Source organism: Puma concolor, chromosome B1 (genome assembly GCF_028749965.1).
Source record: "Puma concolor isolate L17-30 chromosome B1, mPumCon1.1.hap2, whole genome shotgun sequence".
Taxonomy (NCBI): Eukaryota; Metazoa; Chordata; class Mammalia; order Carnivora; family Felidae; genus Puma; species Puma concolor.
Window position 1 is genome coordinate 107,102,616 of NC_141670.1, and position 26,804 is coordinate 107,129,419.

General features: G+C 35.0%; 1 pseudogene; it reads right to left on the reverse strand.

The window, feature by feature from the left end:
* Positions 1-239: 239 nt before the first annotated feature.
* Positions 240-24,435, reverse strand: LOC112858809 (large ribosomal subunit protein eL34 pseudogene; annotated as a pseudogene).
* Positions 24,436-26,804: the final 2,369 nt, after the last annotated feature.

Here is a 26,804-nt window from a genome sequence, read left to right on the forward strand (position 1 = left end):
GTCACCAGAACCAGTGCTTCAGGAGAGTCTCCTATGTGTACTGCATGTGCTCTCCTGTTGTGGCTGAACCACAGTTACTGTGGGCATACTGGTTGTTGGGGCTGGCTCTCGTCTCACTTGGCTGCAATGACCCACTCTGCGTGATGTGGGAGGGCAGAGCTTGTTCTCTGTGTTGCCAGCTAAAAGGCCCAGCTGCAGAAACTACAGACGCACTGGTGTGTGGACTTGTCTCCTCACCTTTACAGGGCAGAAGTCACTTTGGAGTGGTGCCAGTCCTGGCTGGAGCTACCGGCAAAGTGTGGTGAGGCAGGAGCTACTTTGGAGGAATGCTTGCCGAGGCAGGCAGTTTGGTTGAGGCGGGTCTGCAGGGCACACTGGGGCAGGGCACACTGTGGTAACAAGGTAATGGAGAGAATCCAGTCATCTAGGACAGCAGAGGACCAAGAAAATGGTACTGTCCAGCATTTTTGTTCCTAGAAAAATCTCCTGCAGATCTCTAGCACACATTATAAGATTGGTCAATAAATCTCCTTCACATATACCCCAAGCACATATACCCCAAACTTCTGCTCTGTGCTGTGTCTCACCTCAGTTATTATTATTATTATTATTTTTTAAGTTTATTTATTTTGAGAGAGAGAGAGAGCGAGCAAGCAGGGGAGGGGCAGAGAGAGCTGGAGAGAGAGAATCCCAAGCAGGCTCTACACCATCAGTGCAGAGCCCAACATGATGCTCAATCCCACGAATCATGAGTTTGTGACCTGAGCTGAAATCAAGAGTCAGATGTGTAACTGACTGAGCCATCCAGGCGCCCTTCCCCTGAGTTATTTAGTGTGCTGTCTCTTTAAGGGTGGGGACTCAGTTTCCTATCACCTCTGGATCTCCTAGAATTAAGCCTCACTTATTTTCAAAGCCAGACATCATGGGGACTTATCTTTCCAGTGCAGTTCCCCAGGGCTAGGTGTGCCCAGTGTAGGGTTTGATCCCATCACTCCTCTGTGCTTGTAATGTCCCTCCTGTTTCTGGTTGGTCACACAGGGGGTTTGGTTCCTGACCATGTCTCTACCCCTTTTACCTTTTTTGATGTGGCCTTCTCTCTATAATTAGCTATGGAAAATCTCTTCTGCTAGTCTTCAGATCATTTTTAGAATTAGTTACATAGATGTAGTTGTTACTTTGGTGTCTGTGGGGACAAGGTGAACCCAGGATCCCCTTACTTTGCAATCTTCTCTATTAGTTTGTTTACATATTTTATACCTTTTTTCCTATATGAACACTTCTGTAATAGCACATCAGGGAAAACATTGTATTTGGGCATCCTATTAAAAGTCAGGCATCTCGCTGTGGTCCCACAAGCTCTTTTTTTTTTCCTTGAATTGAACTATTATGAGAATTTGAGGTTCATTTTATATGAAATAGTTAAGACAACTGAATGCCTTCATTATACCTGGGGGAAATGCACAAGAACTGGATTTTTTCTTTTCATTCTGCCTTTTAGCTCCCAATCAAAAAAAATTTCTCCTAAAAAATTATTTCTGCCTTTATTATGATGCTATGTCTTATCTGGATTTAAAGAAAAAGAAAGCACACAAGAAGAAAATGTTGTGCCCATGTTACTATAAAGAATAATGTTAATTTCCATTGGTGTTCATGTGGAATTGGAAAAATGATCATTTCATGGTTATATGCCCTCCTACTTCACTTTGCTACTATTAAGGTACCAATTTAAAGCTTGAAAAAGTATCTGTTCGTTAATGCAAAAAACAAAAGCACATTTTGGTTTGTATTGACTTGAAAATCAGTGACTAAAATTATCAACAATGATATTAAATTTTGACTGATTATTACTCTCTCCCTAGTGTCCTGATTCCAACAATCTTCTATCACACAGGGTGGTCCATTGAACCCTATCTACTTTCTCATCCAGAACTCCTCTTAAACTCCTTCCTAGAGCAGATCCAGACTTTGTACCTGAAACTTACACATTTTAGAGACTTTTTTTTTTACGATAAAGAATAAGGAATACAAATATAAAATTAGAGATAAAAATAAATCTTGGATAAATATTCTAAATATAGGTAAATATTTTAGTAAAAATTGGAAAAATTATCAACTAATTGCAACTTATAGACAGTTTCAAAAACAACAAAAATACAGAAAAACAATAACATGATATTAACTCTTTGACTCACCCTTAAATGTTTTTTATTCAAAACTTTTAGTTTCAGTTCTATAATTGCTTCTTTTTATGATAACCATATTGCAATATAATTTTCTATAGAGAGAATAGAAAGATATTTCAGATTTACTTCAGTGTAATCAAAATTTGTTGTTGTTGATCGCTCATAAAAATAAATTTAAAATTCACAGATTGTAGTAGTAGCAAATAAAAAAAAAACATTTAAGACATTTTAAGACAACAGAAACTGTAATGCAGGAAAATATTTGTTGATGTGATTACTTCTGCATATATATAAAGAATATAACCAAAACTTTAAAAAACTGAATGTTTACAACAAATAAGTGAATGAAACTTTAGTAGTTTAAAGGAAGATATTGAAAACCAGAACATAAGTAAGTATAGAAGATAAATAGAAAATCAGAAAAAAATACTTACAATGACTAGAAGCAGGATGTTTCCTGAGTGCTCACTTTTGACATGGTTTGTGGAAAACATATCTGCGACATTATTGAAAGCCTATTTTGCTGTACCTTTCTGTAATATATTGAATAATTCTCCCCCACCTCATGCAGCAATATGCCCACCTTAAATCTGTAAATGTGACCTTATTTGGAAAAATGTCCTTGCAGATATAATGACGGTAAGGGTTTTGAAATGAAATCATTCTGCATTGGAGTGGGCTCTAAATCCAGTGACAAATACTATTAAGAGGAGAGAAGGGGGGAAGGACACACAAAGGAGAAAGTAATGTGAGAATGGAGGTAGAGATTTAAGTTACACAAACCAAAAGCCAAGGGAATCATGGAGTCACCAAAAGCTGTGAACGGCAAGGAAGGATTCTCCTCTAGAGCCCTCAGAGGGAGGATAGTCCTACTGACATCTTGGTTTTATACTTCTGACGTCCAGAACTAAAAAGGAATAAACTTCTGTTATTTTTATGTCACCTAATATCTGTTAATTTGTTACAGCAACCATAGGAGACTAATAAGCCTTCCTAGGCCAGAAGAACTCAGAAAACAAAACAAAGCATATACATAAGCATACACACAGACACATACTATACATACATACATACAAATATATGTGTCCACTTTTAAAATTATTGTTTAGTTTAAATCCAAGATAGTTAACATATAGTGTAATAAAGATTTCAGGAGTAGAATTTAGTGATTCATCACTTACAGAAAACACCCAGTGTTCATCCCAACAGGTGCCCTCCTTCATGCCCATCACCTCTTTACCCCATTTCCCCACTCAACACCCCTCCAGCAACCTTCAGTTTATTCTCTGTACTTAAGTCTCTTATGATTTGTTTCCTTCTCTGTTTTTATCTTATTTTTGCTTCCCTTCTCCTATGTTTATCTGTTTTGTTTCTTAAACCCCACATATGGTTAAATCATATATTTGTCTTTGACTGACTTATTTCACTTAGCGTAACATACTCTAGTCCCATCCATGTTGTTGCTAATGGCAAGATTTCTTTTTGATTTCTGAGTAATATTTCATTGTATATACCACATCATCTTTACCCATTCATCAGTCAATGGACATTTGGGCTCTTTCCATAATTTGGCTATTGTTGATAGTGCTGCTATAAACATTGGGATGCATGTGCCCCTTCAAATCAGCATTTTTGTCTCCTTTGGATAAACACCTAGTGTGCAATTGCTGGGTCATAGGATAATTCTATTTTTAATTTCTTGAGGCTATTTTCCAGGGTGGCTGCACCAGTTTGCATTCCCACCAACAGTGCAAAAGTGTTCCCCTTTCTCAACATGCTCTCCAACAACTATTATTTCCTGAGTTGTTAATTTTAACTATTCTGATAGGTGTGAGGTGGTATCTCATTGTGGTATAGATTTGTATTTCCCTGATGATGAATGATGTTGAAACACATGATGTTTTCATGTGTCTGTTAGCCATCTGGATGTCTTTTTTGGAAAAGTGTCTATTCATGTCTTTTGCCCATTTCTTCACTGGATTTTTTGTTTTTTGGGTGTTGAGTTTGATAAGTTATTTACAGATTTTGAATACTAACCTTTTATCTGATATGTAGTTTGCATATATCTTCTCCCATTATGTCAATTTCCTTTTATTTTTGTTGATTGTTTTCTTCATTGTGCAGAAGGTTTTTTCTTGATGAGGTCCCAATAATTCATTTTTGCTTTTGTTTCCCTTGGCTCCAGAGACATGTCTAGTAAGAAGTTGCTGTGGCCGAGGTCAAAGAAATTGTTGCCTGTTTTCTCCTGTAGGACTTTAATGGCTTCCTGCCTTACAATTAGGTCTTTCATCCATTTTGAATTTATTTTTGTGTATGCTGTAAGAAAGTGGTCCAAGTTCATTCTTCTGCATGTCACTGTCCAGTTTTCTCAAACCATTTGCTAAAGAGACTGTCTTTTTCCCATTGGATATTCTTTCCTGCTTTGTCAGAGATTAGTTGGTCAAATGTTTGTGGGTCCATTAGGCTTATTTATTTATTTAGAGAGGCAGAGGGAGGGAAAGAGGGAGAATCCCAAGCAGGCTCCGTACTGTCAGTGTGGAACCCAACATAGGGCTAGGACTCACAAACCATCATGAGATCATGACCTGAGCTGAAATCAGGAGTCGGTCACTCAAATGACTGAACCACCCAGGTGCCTCACCTGTCTGCTTTTTCTAATTTGAGGTGTAAAATGGCACCTAATAGTTTTAATCGGCATTCCAGTTTTTCAAGAGTGTTTGGTTACTTTATGATATGTTTGCTAGTGTTCATTTTTGGAGACAATTTCCCTTGGGTTTCTAATTTTCCTCATATTTTCTGAGTAAGCCATAGACTGTTCTTTTTTTTATGACTATCTTTTCATAGAAAACAACCTTGGAAAATGATTTATTCCCCCTTGTAGGAATGGACAGGCATGTTACTACTTATTATCAAAGATTGGGATTCTTAAGCTCAGGTTTCTCTTCAATAGCACTACCCTCTATGTGTACAGGTGTCATCTGATCCTCTTTATGTGGTTCTGTGATAACTGGGACTTGTAGCACAGTGCACTGGAGATACCCTGACTACTGCATTTACCATGAGTAATAAACTGTCTGTCTCTGACCCAGGTGTCTCTTATCTTCTAGCAGCATCCATAAAACTGTGTCAGGCTAATTTGTTAGCTTGTAAGTGGTACAAAATCTATTTTTCAGAATCTTCTTAATATATATGACTGTCAAACATGCATCTCTGTTTGGCCTTTATCTAGGTTACGAGTTCATGACTAACACTTATAACAGTCTCCTGGGCATTATGCCTGAAAAGGCCCATAACATCCCATACTGAACATGCTCTGAAATTGAGTTCATAATTTTTTTCAAGTACTTTTTCCCCTCATTGAATCAAAACCTCAGTTAATATGGTCACCATCTTACACTAAGAAGTATTTGACTCTTTTTTCTTCTGTTTCATAAAATCTGCTAATCCTTCCTGTTATTTCCAAAATTGCTTGCATATACTCTTGTCCATATACCTGTCTCTGCCCGTGTACTGGTCTAGGTCCTTTGAGAAGCAGATGTCAACATGTTAGAGGAAATATGTGAGAGAAAATGGTGAGAAGCAGATGTCAACATGTTAGAGGAAATATGTGAGAGAAAATGGTGAGAAGCAGATGTCAACATGTTAGAGGAAATATGTGAGAGAAAATGGTGAGAATTCTGGAAAGTCTGGGAGAGCCAGTAGATCATGATACAAGATTTCCCTGGAGTAAAGGAATAAAGTTTGGGTGAGAGTGTCTAAGAATGGGCCTACCTTAAGTATTCTGCTGACATCTACAGTATTCCTGAGGGCAGTCTTTGAGAAGCACAGGATGGCATAAATGCCTCAATGGTGACCTGAGTCAATTATTTTCCCCTATTTGGAGATCTGCAAAATGCTTTTTCCTGGTTGTCACAGCACTCATGCAGGTTTTTGTGGTGTTTTTATAATAGTTTTAATATTTAGCTTTATCCAGAAACTCCCTATGGTAATGTGTCCTCAAGTGTGTTGCTAGAATTAAGTTCCTAGAATACAAATCTGATCATTTACTTCTCTTTTTTTTTTTTAAAGTTTACTTATTTTGAGAGAGAGAGAGAGAGCATGTGCAGGTGGGGAAGGGGCAGAGAGAGAAAGAGAGAGAGAAAGAGAGAGGAACCAAAGCAGGCTTTCAGCACAGACCTTGATGAAGGTCTCAATCCCATAAACCATGAGACCATGACCTGAACAGAAATTAAGTTTGTTGCTCAACAAACTGAGCCACCCAGGTGCTCCCTGACCATTTACTTCTTTGTAAGAAAGTATGAACATGTTCTTATTACTGCTATCCTTCCAGGTCCTATGCCTTTAAAAGAATGTGTCTACCACAGTATTTCAAGCAAGAATATCCTAAGTTCTGCTCTCAAATTCAGTCAGTTAATTTGGCATAGCAACACATTTTTGGCTATTTTCCCTGTTGAGTGACTTAAACAAAACTTCATAAATTTTAGGGTTAGGCATGAGAGTCTTCTTGTACAATTTCCTCTACCTGGTATTTTGAGTTATAATTATAGCACTTAGGCCTAGAAGTCTCTTTGTTAGGGCCCCCAAACGCTTGCATTCACCTTATCTTCCACTCCATTCCTCTTAGGCATTCTGAGTTTGATGTTAAAATCTCTGCAGTGGCATGTCTGACAACTTAATTAGATCTGCAGACAGCACTTGTGAAAAATTTCTTCCACAGGGCTTGGGAGTTGAGTGCGTATAAAGGTACACTTATATTCTTATGGTTTTTTGACAGTAATTTTTAATATTCATAATAAAGACCTTGTATTCTCCTCACAAATTTCATATGGGTCAAACTTTATGTGTGCTTACTTTAATTACTTTTAGGTTTTTTTTTTTTTTTTATAGGATGGCTTATTTAAAGATTTTTAAATTTCTCTTTTGCTTTTAGAATTTTTCTTTTCTGGCATTTATTTTCATAGTTTCTATTTCCCCCAAATCTTAATTTTCCTTATTCTCAGTTCTCTAAAGAATTGAAAAATAAATGTAATTGTATTTTAATATGTCCAAATTGTGATTGTAATCTAACTAAAAATTAAACTAAATATAAAAGTTAATAAAATTGAAATTGTTTTATTTATAGTTTCAAAGAATATTTTACTAAAATATTCAAAATCCTATATTAAAGTTAAAATGAATTATATAAGTTATAATTAAATAATTAAATGAAATAAAAAAATTTAAAAAGAAAACAAACATTTTATTTAATCTTTGGCATTTTTATTAAATCTGAATATTTTCAGATCAATAAAACCCTTTACAGTTCAGTGAACATGTTACCAAAGTGAAAATGGTATTAATTGCACTTTGTGATTGTTCATTTTATGGGTGTACTTGACTGGGCCACAGGGTCCTTAGACATTTGGTCCATTATTCTGGGTGTTTCTGTAAGGGCGTTTCTGGATGAGATAAACACTTAATAATGGTTGGCTGTATAGAACAGATTGCACTCTTTATTGTGCGTAGGACTCATCCAATTAGTTGAAGACCTGAATAAAAGAAAAAGGCTGACCTTCTCCCAAATAAGTGAGAATTCCTTCCTTCTGCCTAATTGTCTTCTAGCTGAGACTTTAACTGAAACACTGGCTCTTCCTGGGACCTGAGCCAGCGTTAGGACTAATTGTATAACATCAGCTCTCCTGAGTCTCCAGCTTGCCATTCATCTCGTAAATATTGGAACTAGTCAGTCTCTGTAATAACATGAGACAATTCCTTCTTTTTTAAAAAAAAATTTTTAACATTTATTTTTGAGAGACAGAGTGTAAGTGGGGGAGGAGCAGATAGAGATGGAGACACAGACCTGTCAGCACAGAGCCCAATATGGGGCTCAAACCCACAATTCATGACCTGAGCCGAAGTTGGACGCTTAACTGACTGAGCCACCCAGGTGCCCCAAGACAATTCCTTCTAATAAATCCCTGTGCTTTCTCTCTTATTTCCACACCCATCTCTATTATCTATATCTATTTTGATTGGTTCTGTTTTTCTATAGAACCCTAACACACTCTGTCTGCACTTTATGTCTAAATTATAATGCACACACACTCACATATACACATACATTTAAACATAAACAGATTATTTAATATTGGAAAAATCTCTTTGGTCATTGTAAGCCATTGTTATGGCTACTGTGCTAACTTGTTCATACCCTGGTATCACAATTTGAGGCACCAAGGAAAGCAAGAAAACAGATGCTTGACACTGTACTTCATTATGCAAGAATTTATTACATTCTTAATGTCTGAGAGGAAGGATGTGACAAGTTAATTAGTCTTTTATCTTATCTAAGCACTTCTATCACACAATTCCTCTCTGCAATGCAAAATAGTGCTTGTCTTCAACAATAACAGTGACACCATCTGCCAATCTCCAGGGCACTCAGATGTAGTTGTGTTTTGTTATGAGGACCTAGAACAAGAAATATGAAGTAGTCCTTAGGACTGGAAAAGCATAAGTCACAACAGCAAATGTGTAGAGTACCTGTGAATGCTGGCTGATGAATCCTAAGTGGACATAATTGTGCGTGTGTATATATGTGTGTTTTTATGTGTATGCCCACAATTTCCTTTTTTTAAAAAAAATTAATGTTTATTATTTATTTTGAGAGAGAGTGTAGCTGGATTCTCACAGAGTCATGACACCGAGGCTTTTCTTTCCAGGAAGCAACTTTATTCCTGCTGGCACCTCTCAGTTGGGTTCGTACCCAAAGAACTAAGCCCCGAACGCCATGTGGCATAGTTCTTAATATATTTTTTGCTTCTTTGTCTCCCATATATGGTAACACACAAACATGCAGTTTGATTAAGTGGTCTCATGTTACAAGGTCCTGAGGGATGTTGTCACATACACATATAGCCAGGTTTCCTTGAGGTTTTTTTTTTCTTTCCTTAGGGAGGGGACTCTACCACAAGAGAGAGCATGAGCAGGGAAGCGGTAGAGAGACAGGGAGAGATAGAATCCCAAGTGGGCTCCACATTCTCAGTGCAGAGCCCGATGTGGGGCTCAAACTCACAAACCGCAAATCGTGACCTGAGCCAAAACCAAGAGTCGGACACTGAATGCACTGAGCTGCCCAGACACCCCTGTGTATGCCGATGATTTCTAAGTCCCTTAAAAGTGATGGATCTAAATCAGCAGTCCCTTTTTCCTGGGTGTCATGATGGTAGTGAGAGTCAAATCATTGACTCTCATAAGATTTCCATTTTGTTGGAGTTCAAAAATTTTAGGGTCTCACACTATGTTCTTCCTAGATATACACTGAATATTTATGCTCTTCCCAAGTTCATATGTTGAAATATAATTTCCAATGTGATGGTATTTGGAGATGAAGCTTTAGTAAGTGATTAAGTTATGAGGGCAGAAGTAGTACCCTTATAAAAGAGGCCACAAAGAGTTCATTCACTACCTTTCTCCATTTGAGGTTATAGCAGGAAGATTGCCATTGATGAGCCAGAAAGCAGACCCTTATCCTGGGCTCCCCAGCCTCCAGAACTGTGGGAAATATAGTCCTGTTGTTTATAAGCCACTTAGTCTCTGGTATTTGATTATAGCATCCTGAAAAAAATGGAGACACTGTAAAAGAAAAAGTAGACCTACTTTGGGGTAGACACTGCGTTAAGCTTAGTGCTTCAATGGTGAGCAAGAGACATAATTTCTAACATTGCAGTCCCTACAGTCTACTGATATATACCCTTGTTAAACAGATGATTAGCCCAAGTTTGTGTTAGTAAATATGTAGCTAATTCTAATTGGACATTCTAATTGGTAGGGGATGAATCACTGCTATGCATGAAAAAGTTAGTTTCCACTAGGTACACATATAAATATCAAAGAAGGTAGTTTCCCAAAGAGAATTCTGTGTTTATGAAAATGTCCTCTATTATGAAAATTAAAATTTAAGAGGATACCAGAACAGTGATACCTAGGGTCTTACATTCGAACTTTTTTGCCACATGATTTATATTTGAAGACATAAGAATGGATGAGAGCCCTAGTGACAAAGTATGGAGTAAATGTGAATGAGGAGAGGGGCCAGAACAATTTTTAAAATTTTTCATCAGGGAAACAAAACTGAGGCACATCAGCCAGAAACATAGTTTGATTTGACTGTTTAAAGTAGTTTCAGAGTTTCCTTGGCAAATACTCGATTCTTAACCTATTTAGATGAACTATGAATTATGCTTTTGTTGCTCTGTAGATTTTTAAAGTGTCATTGTTCTCTGAGGACTGAGTGTTCCAACAACAGTTTAACCATGTCTCTAGGACACAAAAAAATCAAACATTAATGAAATCATTATTATTAACTGGGGAGATTTTGGAACAAATTTCTGAGAAAAGATCAACAAATAAGTACATCAGTTAAAAGAATTCAACACCAGAACTGTATCAATAATTTGGAAATGATGAGCCAAATATATATGTTTAATATGTATTCATGTAGAGTCTAATACTTGGGTTCAAGAAATAACCACAAAATGTAAGAGGAGACAGTGGTTCAAATAGCACCTCATACAATTTAGAAATTTAATTTCTAGTAAGCTTAGGGTGAGTCAACAATAAGCGACAGCTGCCAAACACACTGATAAAATTTCAAAGTCCTGTAATAAAAGCATAACCTTTAGAATGAAAGAAGTAGTGTTTTTTTTTTTTGTTTGTTTGCTTTGTTTTGTTTTAGTTTTATACAGGCAAATAAAAGGTATAATGATAAACTGGAAAACTTTTAGAAGGCAGTTGTAGGAATGATGACAGTGCACAAACCAGAAGATATTTATCCTATAAAAGAGAAAGCTCAGTTGTCTTTATGTGAAAAATTATCCATAAAAACTAGATTAGACTTGTTCTTTAGGTCCTGGTTTCTATTTAGATAAGGCTGCCAAGAAAGGAAATCGGAGTGAGTGACATTTTATCAGAGATGGAAAGGAGGTGATGGATTGAGCAGAATAAAGATCTGGGGGGAATAAATATCATTTGAGTAAACAGCAGCTGCACAGGCTGAGGCAGAAAGGAAGAGGGGCTGGAAAAATAGTATTCCATACACAAATATTATGTTACAAATGATGTGTGTGTACATACACACAGATATATTCAATTATACATGTGTTTTACAAAATTATTTCACCAACCACCAATCTAGAGTCTTAGGTTATGGGTACACACTCAAAGTGGAAAAAAGCTGATATGAAGCATTTCAACAATGATGTCCCTTCAAACTAATCAGGGTTGCTTTCCCATTTGGTGGTTTAGTGAGGGCAATTAATCCTTTAGATTGTTCTTCTAGACTGTACCTTTGAAAATAAACAATACTAGTTTATTTAGCTAAAAGTTGTAATGACTAAAATTCTTCTACATCCATTTAGGCAAAATTATTGATTCAAGTTTATTTATTTTTAGTCTTCCTATTTTACATAGAAAAATACACTAAACAGTTGACTATTCAAAGGCAGATTATTGAAGTTTATCTGCAAATATTTTCTCGAGTTTTTGGTTGACATGCTTATCATAGACTTGCTAAATTAACTCCTTTGTTAATATTGTCTTGCCGCCTTTTCTCCCAGAAGATTATTTCAGGATAATTTCCTTATGTGAATTTTAATCATACTTCTGTAGTTGAAAATTACCCTTTTCTTAATTATAATTTCCTGAGGAGAGCCTTAAAGATTTTATCAGATTCCTTCTCAAGTGTGAATAATGCATTCAATTTGATTAAATAAAAGACAAAATAATTTAGATTTTATTTTTTTAATTTTTTTTGTTTATTTATTTTTGAGAGAAAGAGAGTATGAGTAGAGGAGGGACAGAGAGAGAGGGAGACACAGAATCTGAAGCAGGCTCCAAGCTTTGAGCTGTCAGCACAAAGCCTGGTGCGGGGCTCAAACTCACAAGCTGTGAGATCATGACCTGAGCTCAACTGACTGAGCCACCCAGGCACCCCAAAATAATTTAGATTTTAGCAGATGTGAATGTAAAACAAAAGCAAGCCTGTAGTTAAAAAATCTCATTTCCTAAAACATAAGTACCTCTCTGATGTCCTATGATCTTTTACAGAATGTGTTCTCGCGCGCGCGCATGTGTGTGTATGTGTACCAATTTGATCTTCACAAAAAGATTTTGTTAGAATAGGTATTGTGTATATTGAAAAACAAATCATAGATGTTCAACAACTTTACAAAGAACTTGAACCACAGTCTTCATCCAGTTCAAGATAGTTTCCACTTTTAATTGATCACTTTCCTAGCAATGTTTTATTGGAAAACCAAATAAACTGATTAAGAAGAAAGAATGAGGAATCAGCCTCGTGACAGCATGAGTCCTTCCCCTTGTCTTTTCTTGTCAACTCATAACCAATAAAACATTCATAACCCAACAAAATTTCCTCTGTATGACATACTAGGACACCAGGGACATCCATACATCTGATATCTGAAGGAGAGTGGATTACATTTTGTGGAGGTGCTGGAACTGAAGGAACAGGAGAGGAGCCAGAGGAGAAGTGGCAGTGGTATCTGTAACCCCAAAAGCACAAGCAATAACAACCAGTAGCCCCTCTGGCAGAGAGGGTAGAGGTTAGAAAGTGCCCACTCCCAAATATAGCCACAAGTCAACTCAAGTAAAAGAAACCAAAAACTTGTGCTATAGCATCACCTGCTGGAAAACAAAAGAAAGTCCTCTAATTCCCACCCTGTTGAACTGTTAAAAACAAAGTAAACAAAACTTTACCTCAATAAGAAAGGTGTTTACTACTTCAAATGCACTGGCAAAGGTACATCATCAAACACCTTGAAAGATCATGTAATATCTATCACAAAAAGAAAGTAACAAGTCTCCAGCAACCAAACTCAAAGTCAGGGAAAATTGGGATCTAACTGAGAATCCAAAATAGCATTTATAAAGAAAGTGCTACAAGAAAATTCAGGAATTTAATAAATGTAAAGAAGGAGTAATTTATCAAAGACATTGAAATTATAAAAAAAAGAACCAAACAGAAATTCTGGAGGTGAAGAACTCAGTGAGGTGAATAACACATTAGAAAACATAGGAAATAGAGCAGATTGATGGAAGAGACAAAAATAATTGAACTGGAGGAAAGGAATCTAGAAATGATCGGGTGGAAAAGAAGAAAGAACTAGTATTTTAAACAGTGAAGAAATCCTATAAGAGCTATCAGACTCCATTATGAGAGCCTATATAAAAATAATAGGTATGCCAGAAGGAGAAGGGGTTAGAGAGGTTATTTGGAAATAATAGCTGAGAATTTCCAAAACCTGGGGAAAGAACTAGACATATAAGTCTGTGAAGCTAATAGATCATTTACTATCTCAATGCAAAAAGACTCTTTCCAAGACACAGTATAATAAAGCTGTCAAAAGTCAATGATAAAGAAAGAATCCTTAAAGCAACCAGGGTAAAATAAAAGAAAGTAACCTACCAAGAAATTCCCATTAGACTATCGGCAGATTTCTAAGCTGAAGCTCCATAGGCCAGAAGAAGAGAGTAGAATGATGTATTCAAAATATTGAAAGATAAGAAATGCTGGCAAAGAGTACTCTATCTAGCAAAGTTATTCTTCAGATATGAATGAGAAATTGAAGCTTTCTTGGAAAAACAAAAGCTGAGGGAGTTCACCATCACTAGACCTGTCTTACAAAAAAAAAAAAAAAAAATGTTTAAAGGAGCTCTTCTATCTGAAACAACCCCAAAATGACACAAAACTTCTAGTAATGTTGTAGACAAACTGAACCAGATAATTGTAACTCTTTTAGAACAGGGTGTTAAACAATTATATAATAAAGTTTAAAGGAAAAAAAGCATTAAAAATAACTATAGCTACTACGATTTGATAACTTAAGCATAAAAAAGGATAAGTTGTGACAAAAAAAAATATAAAACGGGAGGAGGAAAATGATGGGACCTATATAGGCAAATAAAGATAGCTGCTATCAGCAGAAAAAGGGTTATTTTATCTATGAAATATTTTATGCTAACCTCATCATAACAACAAAACAAACATCTAGAACAAAGACACAAAACACAAGAAAGGGGAAACTGAACAAATCATTATACAAAACCACCAATCTAAAAAGTCAGAGACAAAAGGAAAAAGAAACAATGGAGAAGTACAAGACAGCCAGAAAACAAAATATAGAATGTCAGTAGTAAGTCCTCGTATATCAATTATCATCCTAAACATAAACGATTTGAACTCATTAATCCAAAGGTATTCAGTGGCTGTATAGATTAAAAAACAAGTCTAATTATATGCTGTCTTCAGTAGACTCATCTCAACTCCAAAGAAAAACAGACTCAAAGTATGGGAATGGACTATGATACTCCAGCCAATTGGTAATCAAAGGAAAGCAGGTATAGCCATACTTGGAAAAACTAGACTTCAAGTCAAAAATGGCAGCAAGAAACAAAGAAGATCATTATATAATGATAAAAAGGGTCCATACATCAAGAAGATATGACAGTCATAAACATATATGTTCCCAACATCTGAGAATCAAAATATATTGAGCAAGTACTAATAGATTTTAAGGGAGAAATAGACAATAACTAGGCAATAATACCATAATATTAGGGGATTTCAGCACTTCACTATAAACAATGGATGGATTGTCCAGACAGAATATCAACAAGGAAACAAAGAAATGTTGGAATTGAACCATGCTTTAGAAAAGTGGACTCCATATATATATTCCAACTACCAGCAACTGAATGAGTACATATTCTTCTCAAATGCACATGCAACATTCTCCAGGATAGATCGTATAACAAGCCACAAAACTAATCTTAGCAAATTTAAGAAGACTGAAATCATACCAACTATCTTCTCTGACCACAATGGCATGGAATTAAAAATCAGCAAGAGGAAGGTGAGTAGATCAGCAAATATGTGGAACGTGAACAACACACTTGCTTAATGGATCAAAGAAGAAATCAAATGGATCAAAGAAGTCAAAAGGTAAATCATAAAGTATCTTGAAACAAATGAAAATGAAAATACAACATACCAAATTTTGTGGGATGGAGCAAGAGCAGTGCTGAGAAGAAAGTTTATAGAAATAAACATATATATTAGGAAATGAAAAAGGACTCAAATAAACAACCTAACTTTACACCTCAAAGAACTAGAAAAAGAACAAATTAAGCTGAAAGTTAGCAGAAGGAAAGAAATAATAAAAAATAGAGCAAAAATAAATATAAGTCAGAAAAACAGTAAACAGGATAAATAAAACTAAAAGCTGGTTCTTTGAAAAGATAGACAAAATTGATCAATCTTTAATTAGACTAAAAAAAGACTCATATGCTTAAAATTAGAGATAAAAGAGGAGACATTACAACAGATAATACAGAAATACAGAGAATTATGAGACTACTATGAACGGTTATATGCCAACAAATTATGTAATCTAGAAGAAATTGATACATTTCTAGTAACACACAACTTACCAAGACTGAATCAGGAAGAAATAAAAAATATAAACAAACCAGTAATGAGTCAAGAGATTCAGTCAGTAATCAAAAAGCTCTCAACACAGAAAACTATATGGCCAAATGGTTTTACTAGTGAATTCTATGAAACATTTGAAGGAGAATTAATTTCAATCCCCCTCAAAGTCTTTAAAATAGCATTAAGGACGAGGGACAACTTCCAAACTTATCCTACAAAGCCAGCATTACCTTGATTTTAAAACAGATAGGGATACCACAATAAAAGAAAATTATACACCAATATGCCTAATTAATACAACAAAAATTCTCAACAAAATAGTAGTAAACCAGATTTAAGAACACATTGAAAGGATTAAACACCATGACGAAGTGGGATTTATCTCTGAGATGCAAGGATGATTCAACACACACAAATCAATAAATGTAATTCATCACATCAATCAAACAAAAAGTAAAAATCACAGTCATCTCAATAGATGCAGAAAAAACACGACAACAGCATGCAACATCTTTGCATGATAAACCCTCTTAACAGAGTGGGTATAAAATGAACATATCTCAAAATAATAAAGAGGATATATGACAAACCCACAGCTAACATCATACTTAAATGGAAAAAAATTGAAAAGGTTTCCTCTGAGATCATGAACAAGACAATGTTGGTCACTCTTGCCACTTCTATTCAATATACTATTGGAAGTCCTAGCTAGAGGAATTAGGCAAGGCAAATAAATAAAAGGCATCCCAAATGGGAAGGAAAATGTAAAATTATTGATATTTGCTGACAACGTAATCTTATATATAGAAAAATCCCAGAGTCAATCAAAAAACTATTGGAATCAATGTGGCAGACTACAAAATCAACCTACAGAAATCAGTGGCATTCCTTTACATTAATGATGAAGCATCAGAAGGAGTAATAAAGAAACTGTCCCAATCACAATAGCATCAAAAACAATAAAATATTTAGGAATAAATTTAAGGAAGTAAAAGATCTGTGCAAATGAAAACTAAGATTTTACTGAAAGAAATCAAGACACAAACAAATGAAAAGACATCTTGTGTTCATGGATTGGAAGAATAAGTATTGCTAAAATGTTCATACTACTTAAAGCCATTTATAGATTCAGTGCAATTTCCATCTAAATACCAAAGGCATTCTTCATAGAAATAGAATAAATAGTCCTCAAATTTGTATGGAATCACTAAAGACCCCAAATAGCTAAAAACATTTCTGAGAAAAAAAGAACAAAGCCAGAGATGACATACTTCCTGATTTCAAATTATATTACAAAACCATAGTAATAAAAATAATATAGTACTGACACAAAAATAGATACACAGACCAATGGTACAAAATATCCCAGAATTAAATGCCGGTATATATGGTCAACTAATACCTGATGGGGAGCCAAGAAGACCCAATGGGGGGAAGATAATCTCTTTAAAAAATGGAGCTGAAAAAGCTAGAGAAACATATATAGGCAATGAAATTGGACTCCTATCTCACACCACTCACAAAATTAACTTGGAGTAAATCAAAGATTTAAACATAAGACCTGATACCATAAAGCCCCTAGAAGAAAACATAAGGAAGAATCCCATCAATATTGGTCTTGACAATGATATTTTGGACATGGTGCTAGAAGCACAAAAGCAAAAATAAATATCAACAAATATGACTACATAAAATGCAGAAGCTTCTGCACAGCAAAACAAAACAACTAAATGAAACAGCAGCATACAGATTGGTAGCAAATATTTGCAAGTCATTTATCGGGTAAGAGGTTAATATTCAAAATATATAAAGAACACAACAACAAAAAACCCCAAATTCTCTTAAAAAAATGAACAGAAGAACTAAATAGACATTTTCCCAGAGGACATCAAAATGGCCAACAGACTCATGAAAAGATGTTCAACATCACTAATCATTAGGGAGTTGCAAAAAAAAAAAGCAGAATGAAATATCTCCTCATACCTGTTAGAATGTCCAAGAAGGCAAGAGACAACAAGTGTTGGTCAAGATATGGTAAAAAGGGAACGCTTACACATTATTGGTGGAAATGTAAATTAATCCAACCCTCATGGAAAACAATATGGAAGTTCCTCAAAAGTTTAAAAGTAGATCTATCATATGATCCAACAATTCTACTTCTGGGCATATATCCAAAGGAAATAAAATAGGATTTCTACAAGAAACACACTTATGTCTATTGCAGCATTCTTCACAATAGCCAAGAAAAGGAAATAGTCAAAATTCCAATTAATAAATGAAAATATGAAAAGATGTGATACACACACACACACACACACACACACACACACACACTGGAATATTATTCTGCCATGAGAAAGGATGATATCCTGCCATTTGTGACAAATTGGATGGACTTTTAGAACATTATGTTAAGTGAAATAAGTCAAAAAGAGAAATACAAGTACTATGTAATATCATTTATTTGTAGAATCTAAAACAGTCAAACCTGTAAAAACATAACAAAACAGAGTAAAATGCTGGTTACCAGGATATGGAGAATGGGGGGATAAGATTGATGGTATTTAAGGTGAGTAGTAAACAGGCCATAGAGATCCTAATGCACAATATAATGAATAGAGACAATAATATTGTACTATAATTATGTAATGTGATAAATATTGCTTCAGTGGTGATATTACAATACATATATGCATCAAAGTAACATGCTGTGCACCTTAAATTTACAAAATATAACGTGTCAAATTAAATTTTTAAAAAGAATAAAGAATGACCTAACCAAACTGGATTAAAATGTGATCATGAATATCAAATTCTGCAATATTTGACATTATAACTCCCTACTTTTTGAAACTGCATTCCGTTAGCCTTCTGGATTCTGGATTCAAATCAATCTTTTTCTAATCCTTCTTTTAAATTGCTTTTGATGTTTTATCCTTTTATGCTCTGAAACTCCATGTTTAATAGGGTTTTATTCTCCTCTTTGCAGCCTCTATATTCTTCCTTAAGCATCTCAAATTTCTATTATCAGAATCCATCTGTCTTCCCAATCCATCAGTCTTTATTCTGAGCAGGATATATCATCTGTTGATAAAGATGTGATTGTGTAAAGATGGCAATTAGAGAAGCCTGAAAATGTTTACAAAAACAATTTGTTGGAACGCAACACAAAGTCAACTAAAAATAAGAAAAAAGCTTCAGTGAGAAATAAATATATTGAGAAATAAACATAATTTGAAATCTAGAGCTTTGTGCTGCAACTGATTGGTGTGTTCCAAGAGTGTTCACAATTCCAGAATAAGAAGCTCAGAACACTAATGTGGCATTATTAGCAGAAGGAAAGAGGGATTCAGGGATGGGGCAATCTTGTCACTTAAATGCTCAGGACTAAAGAGCATTAAGATATGAGTTCTGTGGGTACAAGGAATTGTCTGTTTAATTCACTGTCGCCTATAATCATGCTAGTATCGGTAGTTGTTTAATCAATATTTATATCAATGAATCAAAAATCTGGATGGGAGAACCATTACTGACAATGCACATGGTGGATATTCTAGGAGACTTTTTATTAAATTGAATTTTCTTTAAAATATAGCCAGTTTTAAAAATTGCTAGTTTAGGAATGAACTTATCCAATGTGTCATTCTTCTTTTTTCTAACTGAACATAATCCTCAAATGACAATGTTAAAAACCTTAGGTTTGGGAAGGGTACGTTTGAAAAGAGGGTTGAATGATAAATATAGCATGTGCTTTTATTTCTTGGTCTGATTAGATTTGTATTGATTTTCTTTGTGTTGAAAGCAAAGTGTTTTATGCGTTTGGATTCATCTTTCTAGTTCATTTATTGTTGATGGAGAACACTAAGTATCAACTATAATTTTCTTAGAGCACAGATATTCTTTTATCAGTGGCAGTTCTGAGGTTATCAGAGAAAAAAAATGTGTGTAGAACCATTAATATGCCTAAGGGATATTCATGTATGGGTTTTAGAAAGCTTGCTTTGATAACTAAATAGTTTTATTTTGTATATTTTTCTTATTATTAATTAAAATTTTATTTTATTTTTTGAGAAAAACATTTCCTTTAATGCAGTAATTGACCTATTTTGACCACATGCCAGTTCTCTAGTTAGGAGGAGGTGAGAAACCTAATAGTCCCATTTTATTTTTTTAAATTTTTTTTTTCAACGTTTTTATTTATTTATGGGACAGACAGAGACAGAGCATGAATGGGGGAGGGGCAGAGAGAGAGGGAGACACAGAATCGGAAACAGGCTCCAGGCTCGGAGCCATCAGCCCAGAGCCTGACGCGGGGCTCGAACTCACGGACCGTGAGATCGTGAGATCGTGACCTGGCTGAAGTCGGACGCTCAACCGACTGCGCCACCCAGGCGCCCCCCATTTTATTTTATCTATAAACAAAGGAATAAAGTCCCTAAAGGACATTGGGTACCAAAAGAGAAAAGAATAATTTTTGGTCTGTTTTATTGAATAACTCCATTAATGACGTGTTTCATATGCAGCTAGAATTTCAGTTTCAAAGAACTAAGAAGTAAGAATTAACAGAAAGGATGGGGATCTTTAGCTAGGTTCCAAAAACACTGAGCAAAGTCAGAATTCACTCATTTTAGTGATCTCTCTTAAGAGTATAAAGAAACCACAGTATTTACACAGCAAGATTGCAACTTTGTGTTTCTATCATATTGATAGAATATAACTGATATTTTGTAATGTTAATTAGATAATGAATAAAGTAACAATTGGTCCACAATATTCAAAAGACTTTATTCTACATTGAAAAATATGGTCATGTATTTCATTTGTCATTGGGTAAAGAAAATCCATACTGCTTTTGTGTAAATTTAACTTCTCTAAAAACATAGTCACAAACAAGCAACTATGGCATTTGTATTATTGGAAGTATTAACTTTCATTTAAAACAAATACTTTTTGAGAAAAAGGGTTTTAATTTCCTCCGTTTTCAATGTTTTGTAGGAGTATTTCGAACTCAGGGGCAATCAATATGTATGTTGAAGGCGAAAGTGGGACAACAATAGGGAAAAAAATTGTCCTTTTGTATTTTATTACAGTAGAAACATAGCAACAATAATCTTGAGTGTTAATTTTACTGGGCTAATCCTTTATTGATTTGCTTGTCAAATTAGCTCTATAAATAGTATATTAATAAATGAATGATAATTAAATTAATAAATGCATAAAATAAAACCCAAAATAATACCCAAACTATCACAGGGATCACTTTCTGTTAGTTGATGACTAACTTTCTTCAGGCTCTCTGCTCTAATGCTATCTTCTTAGAGGGATGTGGTAGACATGAACATATGCTGCTGAGCTTTTGTGACCTTGAAGCATAACTGATGCCCCCAACCAGTTCCACTATCATGTTGAACCAAAGCTATGATTCCTAAGGGCTGCTCTGAGCCAATAACTGACTGTAATGGGAGTAACTAATGATAGCCCATTCCGTGAATATGAGAAACTCTCTAAACAGGCGACTCTAGCTTGAAAACTGTCTTGTCGAAATTTGTTTAAAACTGCAGTGAAGTCTGAGATTCCACATACTCTGTTTTCTTCCTCTCTGTTATAAGGTGGTCTGAGATCTCACGCTACCATCTCTGGCTCTGCTCCTTCATCCTTCATGGACATTTTCCTCAATAAAGCTTTTGCTCATCTGACCCATCTTGGTGTCTGCTTTTGAAGAACCCAGACTATCACAGAGCATCCCCTGGTCATTTTCTGTAAAATATTACCCCATCATTTTCCAGTTTCTTTAGCCCAGCTTCTTCTTCTTCTTTTTAAAATATAATTTATTGTCAAATTGGCTTACATACAGCACCCAGTACTCATCCCAGTAAGTGTCCTCCTCAATTCCCATCACCCATTTTCCCCTCTCCCCCACCTCTCCCACCCACTCTCAGTTTGTTCTCTGTATTTAAGAGTCTCTTGTGGTTGCCTCCCTCCCTCTCTGTTTGGAACTATTTTTCCCCCTCCCTTCCCCCATGGACTTCTGTTAAGTTTCTCAAGATCCACATATGAGTGAATACATATGATATCTGTCCTTCTCTGACTGAAGGACACTCAGCATAATACCTTCCAGTTCCATCCACGTTGCTGCAAATGGTCAGCTTCTTTTTTTAAATTAACACCTATTATCTTGTATCTGTTTATTTTCTCTCTCCCTCAATAGAATGTAAGATCCTTGAAGGTGGAGAATTTATTTCTTTAGTTCCTATAATGCAGCATCCGTACTAGTGCCTTTTGTGTGGTTGGCTCCAAATATCTGTTGAATGAATAAATGCAGGAAGAAAGAGCCTAACACAGGTGTGGATTCTGCCTATAGTGAAATTTAGTAATAACAGCATTAGTTTCTGTGTTGCTAAACACCCCTGTCGGTAAATAACTGAGAACATTTTAAGCATGTTGTAAGAATCTTTTGGTTATCTATCTGATAATGATTGAAGTAAGAGTTTCAAACTTTTAGTTATTAAATTACTTTTTAAACTCTTCAGCATTGCTAGAAGCAGCCTATACACAAAAGAGCCCTCGCAGTTTTGGTCCCCATTAAAATGGTATAAATAGTAATCACTGAACCCCTTCAGCCTTTTCTTTTTTTAAAATATCACCCAGAAATTACTTCTTTAGTTTTTTAAGTTGAATTGTAATTAACATATGGTGTTAGTTTCAGGTGTATGATATGATTCAACAATTCTATACATTTCTTGGTGCTCATCACAATGAGTGTACACTTAATCCACTTTATCTGTTTCATCCATCCCTCCACCCATCTCCTCTCTGTCATCAGTTTGTTCCCTGTATTTGTGTATTTTTTTGTTCCCCTTTTTTGTCTGTCTTTGTTTTGTGTCTTACATTCCACATATGAATGAAATCATATGGTATTTGTCTTTTTTTGACTGACTGATTTAATTTAGCATCATACCCTCCAGGTCCATCCATGTTGTTGCAAATGGCAAGATTTCATTACTTTTTTTTTTTAATTTTTTTTAACATTTATTTATTTTTGAGACAGAGAGAGAGAGAGAGCATGAAGAGGGGAGGGTCAGAGAGAGAGAGAGGGAGACACAGAGCCCGAAGCAGGCTCCAGGCTCTGAGCTGTCAGCACAGAGCCCGACGCATGGCTCAAACCCACGGACCGCGAGATCATGACCTGAGCCGAAGTCAGACACTCAACTGACTGAGCCACCCAGGTGCCCCAAGATTTCATTACTTTTAATGGCTGAGTAATATTTCATTATATATATAGTAACATAACATATTTCATTGTATATAATGTATAATAATATATAAGACATATATCTATATAAACTTCTTAATACATTCATCTATCAATGGACACCTAGGTTGCTTTCATAGCCTAGCTATTATAAATAGTGCTGCAATTAACACTAGCAGCATACATCTTTTCAAATTACTAATTTCATTTTTTTGTGGGTAAATATCTAGCAGTGGAATTACTGGATCATATGGTAGTTCTATTTTCAATTTTTTGAGGAACCTCCATACTGTTTCCACATTGGCTGCACCACTTTCACTTTGCATTCCAACCAACAGTACATGAGGGTTCTTTTTTCTCCATTCCTCGCCAAGACTCATTCCTTGTCTTTTTGAGTTTAGCCATTCTAACAGGTGTGGGGTGATATCCCGTTGTGGTTTTGATGTATATTTCCCTGATGATTGGTGATGTTGAACATCTTTTCATGTGTCTGTCATCTTTAGTTTTCTTTGGCAAGATCTTTAGTCAGGTCCTCTGCCCATTTTTTGTTGGATTATATGTTTTTGTTTGTTTTTTGTTTTTTGCTTTTTTTTTGGTATTGGTCTATGTAAGTTCTTTACATATTTTGGATATTAACCTATTATCAGATAGGTTATTTGAAAATATCTTCTCCCATTCAGTAGGTTGCCTTTTTGATTTGTTTATGGTTTTCTTCACAGTGCAAGGAAGAGCTTACTTTAAAACACATGTTATTCTAAGTTACCACAATGATAAACTAAGCTAATGTCTATCATTATATGCTATAGAATACATCCCTTCTCTCATGTTAATTATTATTACTATTAATTATTATTATTTGCTGATTTCAACTCAATCAGGTGAGATGACTAATAACCTCTGAAGTAAATTACTATATTGATCTTTCTCCTTACTCTAAGTAAATAGATTACATTTCCACAGGTTTAAGTAGGAAGTGTTTATAAAGAAATATTAATAAGCTCACAGCAACAACTCTAAGACCACACCATAGAACTTGGTGGTTAACTAATACTGCTGATCCTAATGCTTCAGTGTCATTTTGAAAGGGCTATCATAATTATTTATTATTTTATTTTTAGCTTTTAAATCATTTTATTACTCAAAATAAGCTTCATTTTATTACTTAGTTTTCTAACTGTGTTCTGTGCCTTTAACAGTTTCAGGATTTTCTGCTCCTCAATACAGAAAGCACACTTGATCCAGTCAGGGACACATGTAGCACATATGGAACCACCATAGGCCCTCTGACATGTTTTTTTCATTTTAGACAGCCTCATAAGAACTTTAGTTCTTATAGCATGGACCCTTTGAAGTCAGCCTGAAAACACGTCACATGCAGATTTTGGTACTTTCGCAAACCTCTGGGTATAAAAGTAAACAATTCTATTAGCAGGGGTTTGCAATAGCCTAGTTTTGCTAGAGGCTGTATTGTAGGATAGCTTATGACAGTATGTGAAACACTGGACCATTCAGAATGTCTCTAGACATATGCCTGGAAAAGCAAAGGCCACCATTATTACCATAAACTCACTGCCTTCGCTCCTGTATGCTTCGACAATTTTGGTGTCCCGTTATTCCTGGCTTGTTTCCTAATGTGACTTCCTTATGAATCAGAGTCTCATGCAGCTGTATCAAACTGGCAGAGCCTGTCACATGTCCACAAGCTAGCGGAAGAGGTGATTAGAAATATAGAGTTTCAATTTGGGAAAACGAGATATACAATGAAGGGGCAATGGAAACACATATTGAATGCTTGATAGCTTTTAAATAGTTGTTAGTGAGAGATTTGCACTAAGATTAATATCTAATTCATAATGATACAATAGCAAAAAATTATAAAGAGCTTACTTTGTACATTTTTTTCCTGAGTCCTGCATTTTTTTTCTTAAAGTTCATTTATTTACTTTGAGAGAGACATAGAGTGCGAGCGGGGAAGGGGCAGAGAGAGAGGGAAAATCTCAAGAAGACTGCACTGTCAGTGCAGAACCCCAGGGAGGAACTCATGAGACTGTGAGATCATGACCCTGAGACAAAATCAAGAGTCAAACACTCAACTGACTGAGCCACCAGGTGCCCTGCATTCTGCATATTAATTCATTTTATCATTATATCTCCCCTGTGTGATTGATACTATTATTTATCCTATTTTATGGATGAGGAAACTGAAGCACTGAGATGTTAAAATCATGCCCAAGGTCACAGTGATTGCATATAATGAGATTTAGATGCAGGTAGTGTTTCAGGAGTCCAAATTCTTACTCTTAATCAATATACGCATGATCTTTCACATATAAACAATGTCAGCAAATCAATAGGGAATAGGCAAAAGAAAAATGAGTAGAATATATGAATAGGAAAATCACAGAAGATAAAGTAATGGTTAATAAAATTGGATTATTAGCACTGTAGAGAAAACTATGATATAATTATTTATATTCTTTGGGCCCAATATTCAAAAATTACCTAAATTAATTACATTTATCTTAAAGAACTTCCCTATATATCATTTGCTCAAAGTTCATTCACTGATTCTTTAAATACATAGCTCATATCCCCTTCAAGCTTCCCCATACTACCGACTATCAGAATAGTTACAGTCCTTAGTTGTAATTGTTTAGTTTTTAAGTGTTAGCACCATGAGAATATGTGCCTTGTTTGGCATACCCTCAGTAGTGTTCTTAGAATTTTTCAGAGTAGTCACTTGATAAAAATTGTTAAATATTGTTAAATGTAATAAAATGTCTTCTATTGACTCTTAAGAATTATTTAAAAAATTCTAGGCATCCTTTCTCTTTAGAAATTTCTAATACATGCTTTAAAAAAAATAAAATAACATACTTTCTCCATAATAGAACATGTTCTAATCTCCTTAGAGTTTTACTCCTGTAACATACATTAGCATATTTATTAAACCAACAGAGATTGAAGTCCTTTCAAAGGAGGTAAAGAAAACAGTACAAATTGTAATGATTTCTAATCAAAGCAGAAGATAATGAAATCTTGCCAGATGGAAATTCATCCACTTAGTAGATTAAAATAACAAGATGAAAATGAAAAAAAAAAAGGAAAAAGGGAAAATATTCAAAGGGCTCTGAATTTCATATAGAAAAAAAGCTATTATTGGAAGATTAAATATATCTTTAAAATAAAAGTGATTTAAAATCAGTCTCAATTAGGTTAAGTTGCACTTGATGTGATTTCCTTTCTACAAAACTTCGTGTATTAACTTCATTATTTGATTTGACTATTGTGTGCTTTGCATATGAATATATTCATGTATTAAGCTGTCTGAATTAATTTAAATATGATATAACGTGGTTAACACTAATAATCTGTTTTGACAAATTGAAAGGAAAAAGTACCTTAAAAATTGAAGACAAAGTATATAAAAATTTTTACATCCTCAAGAAATATGTTTCATTGGCTAAAAGAGTATATTAAAATTGCACAGGTGAAATAATTCTTATAGGAAGTTTCATTGTAATGTGTATGAAATAAGCAAGAGTGAGAATTTAGGACCAAAAAACAATTGCCACAGTATTGTAGATTACATTGAGAATATGCTTTTAATTTTAGAACTATCTGCCAATCTTAGAATCTACTTGCTTTTGAGAGGAATTTGTATACATTGAGTGTGAATTTTTCCCGAACCATCTGATAAACAAGACCAACAGCTCCAGCAAATACTACTGGAAATGTTGATATTGAAGTATGTTTGAATATAATTGCAGGGAGTCTGTGTCTTTATGCTGAAGCCCAAAATGAAACTCATTATTTCCCACCTGTAGACTGGACAGGGCTTCCTCCCACAGACCCTCTCCTCCAAGCAAGTAGACCT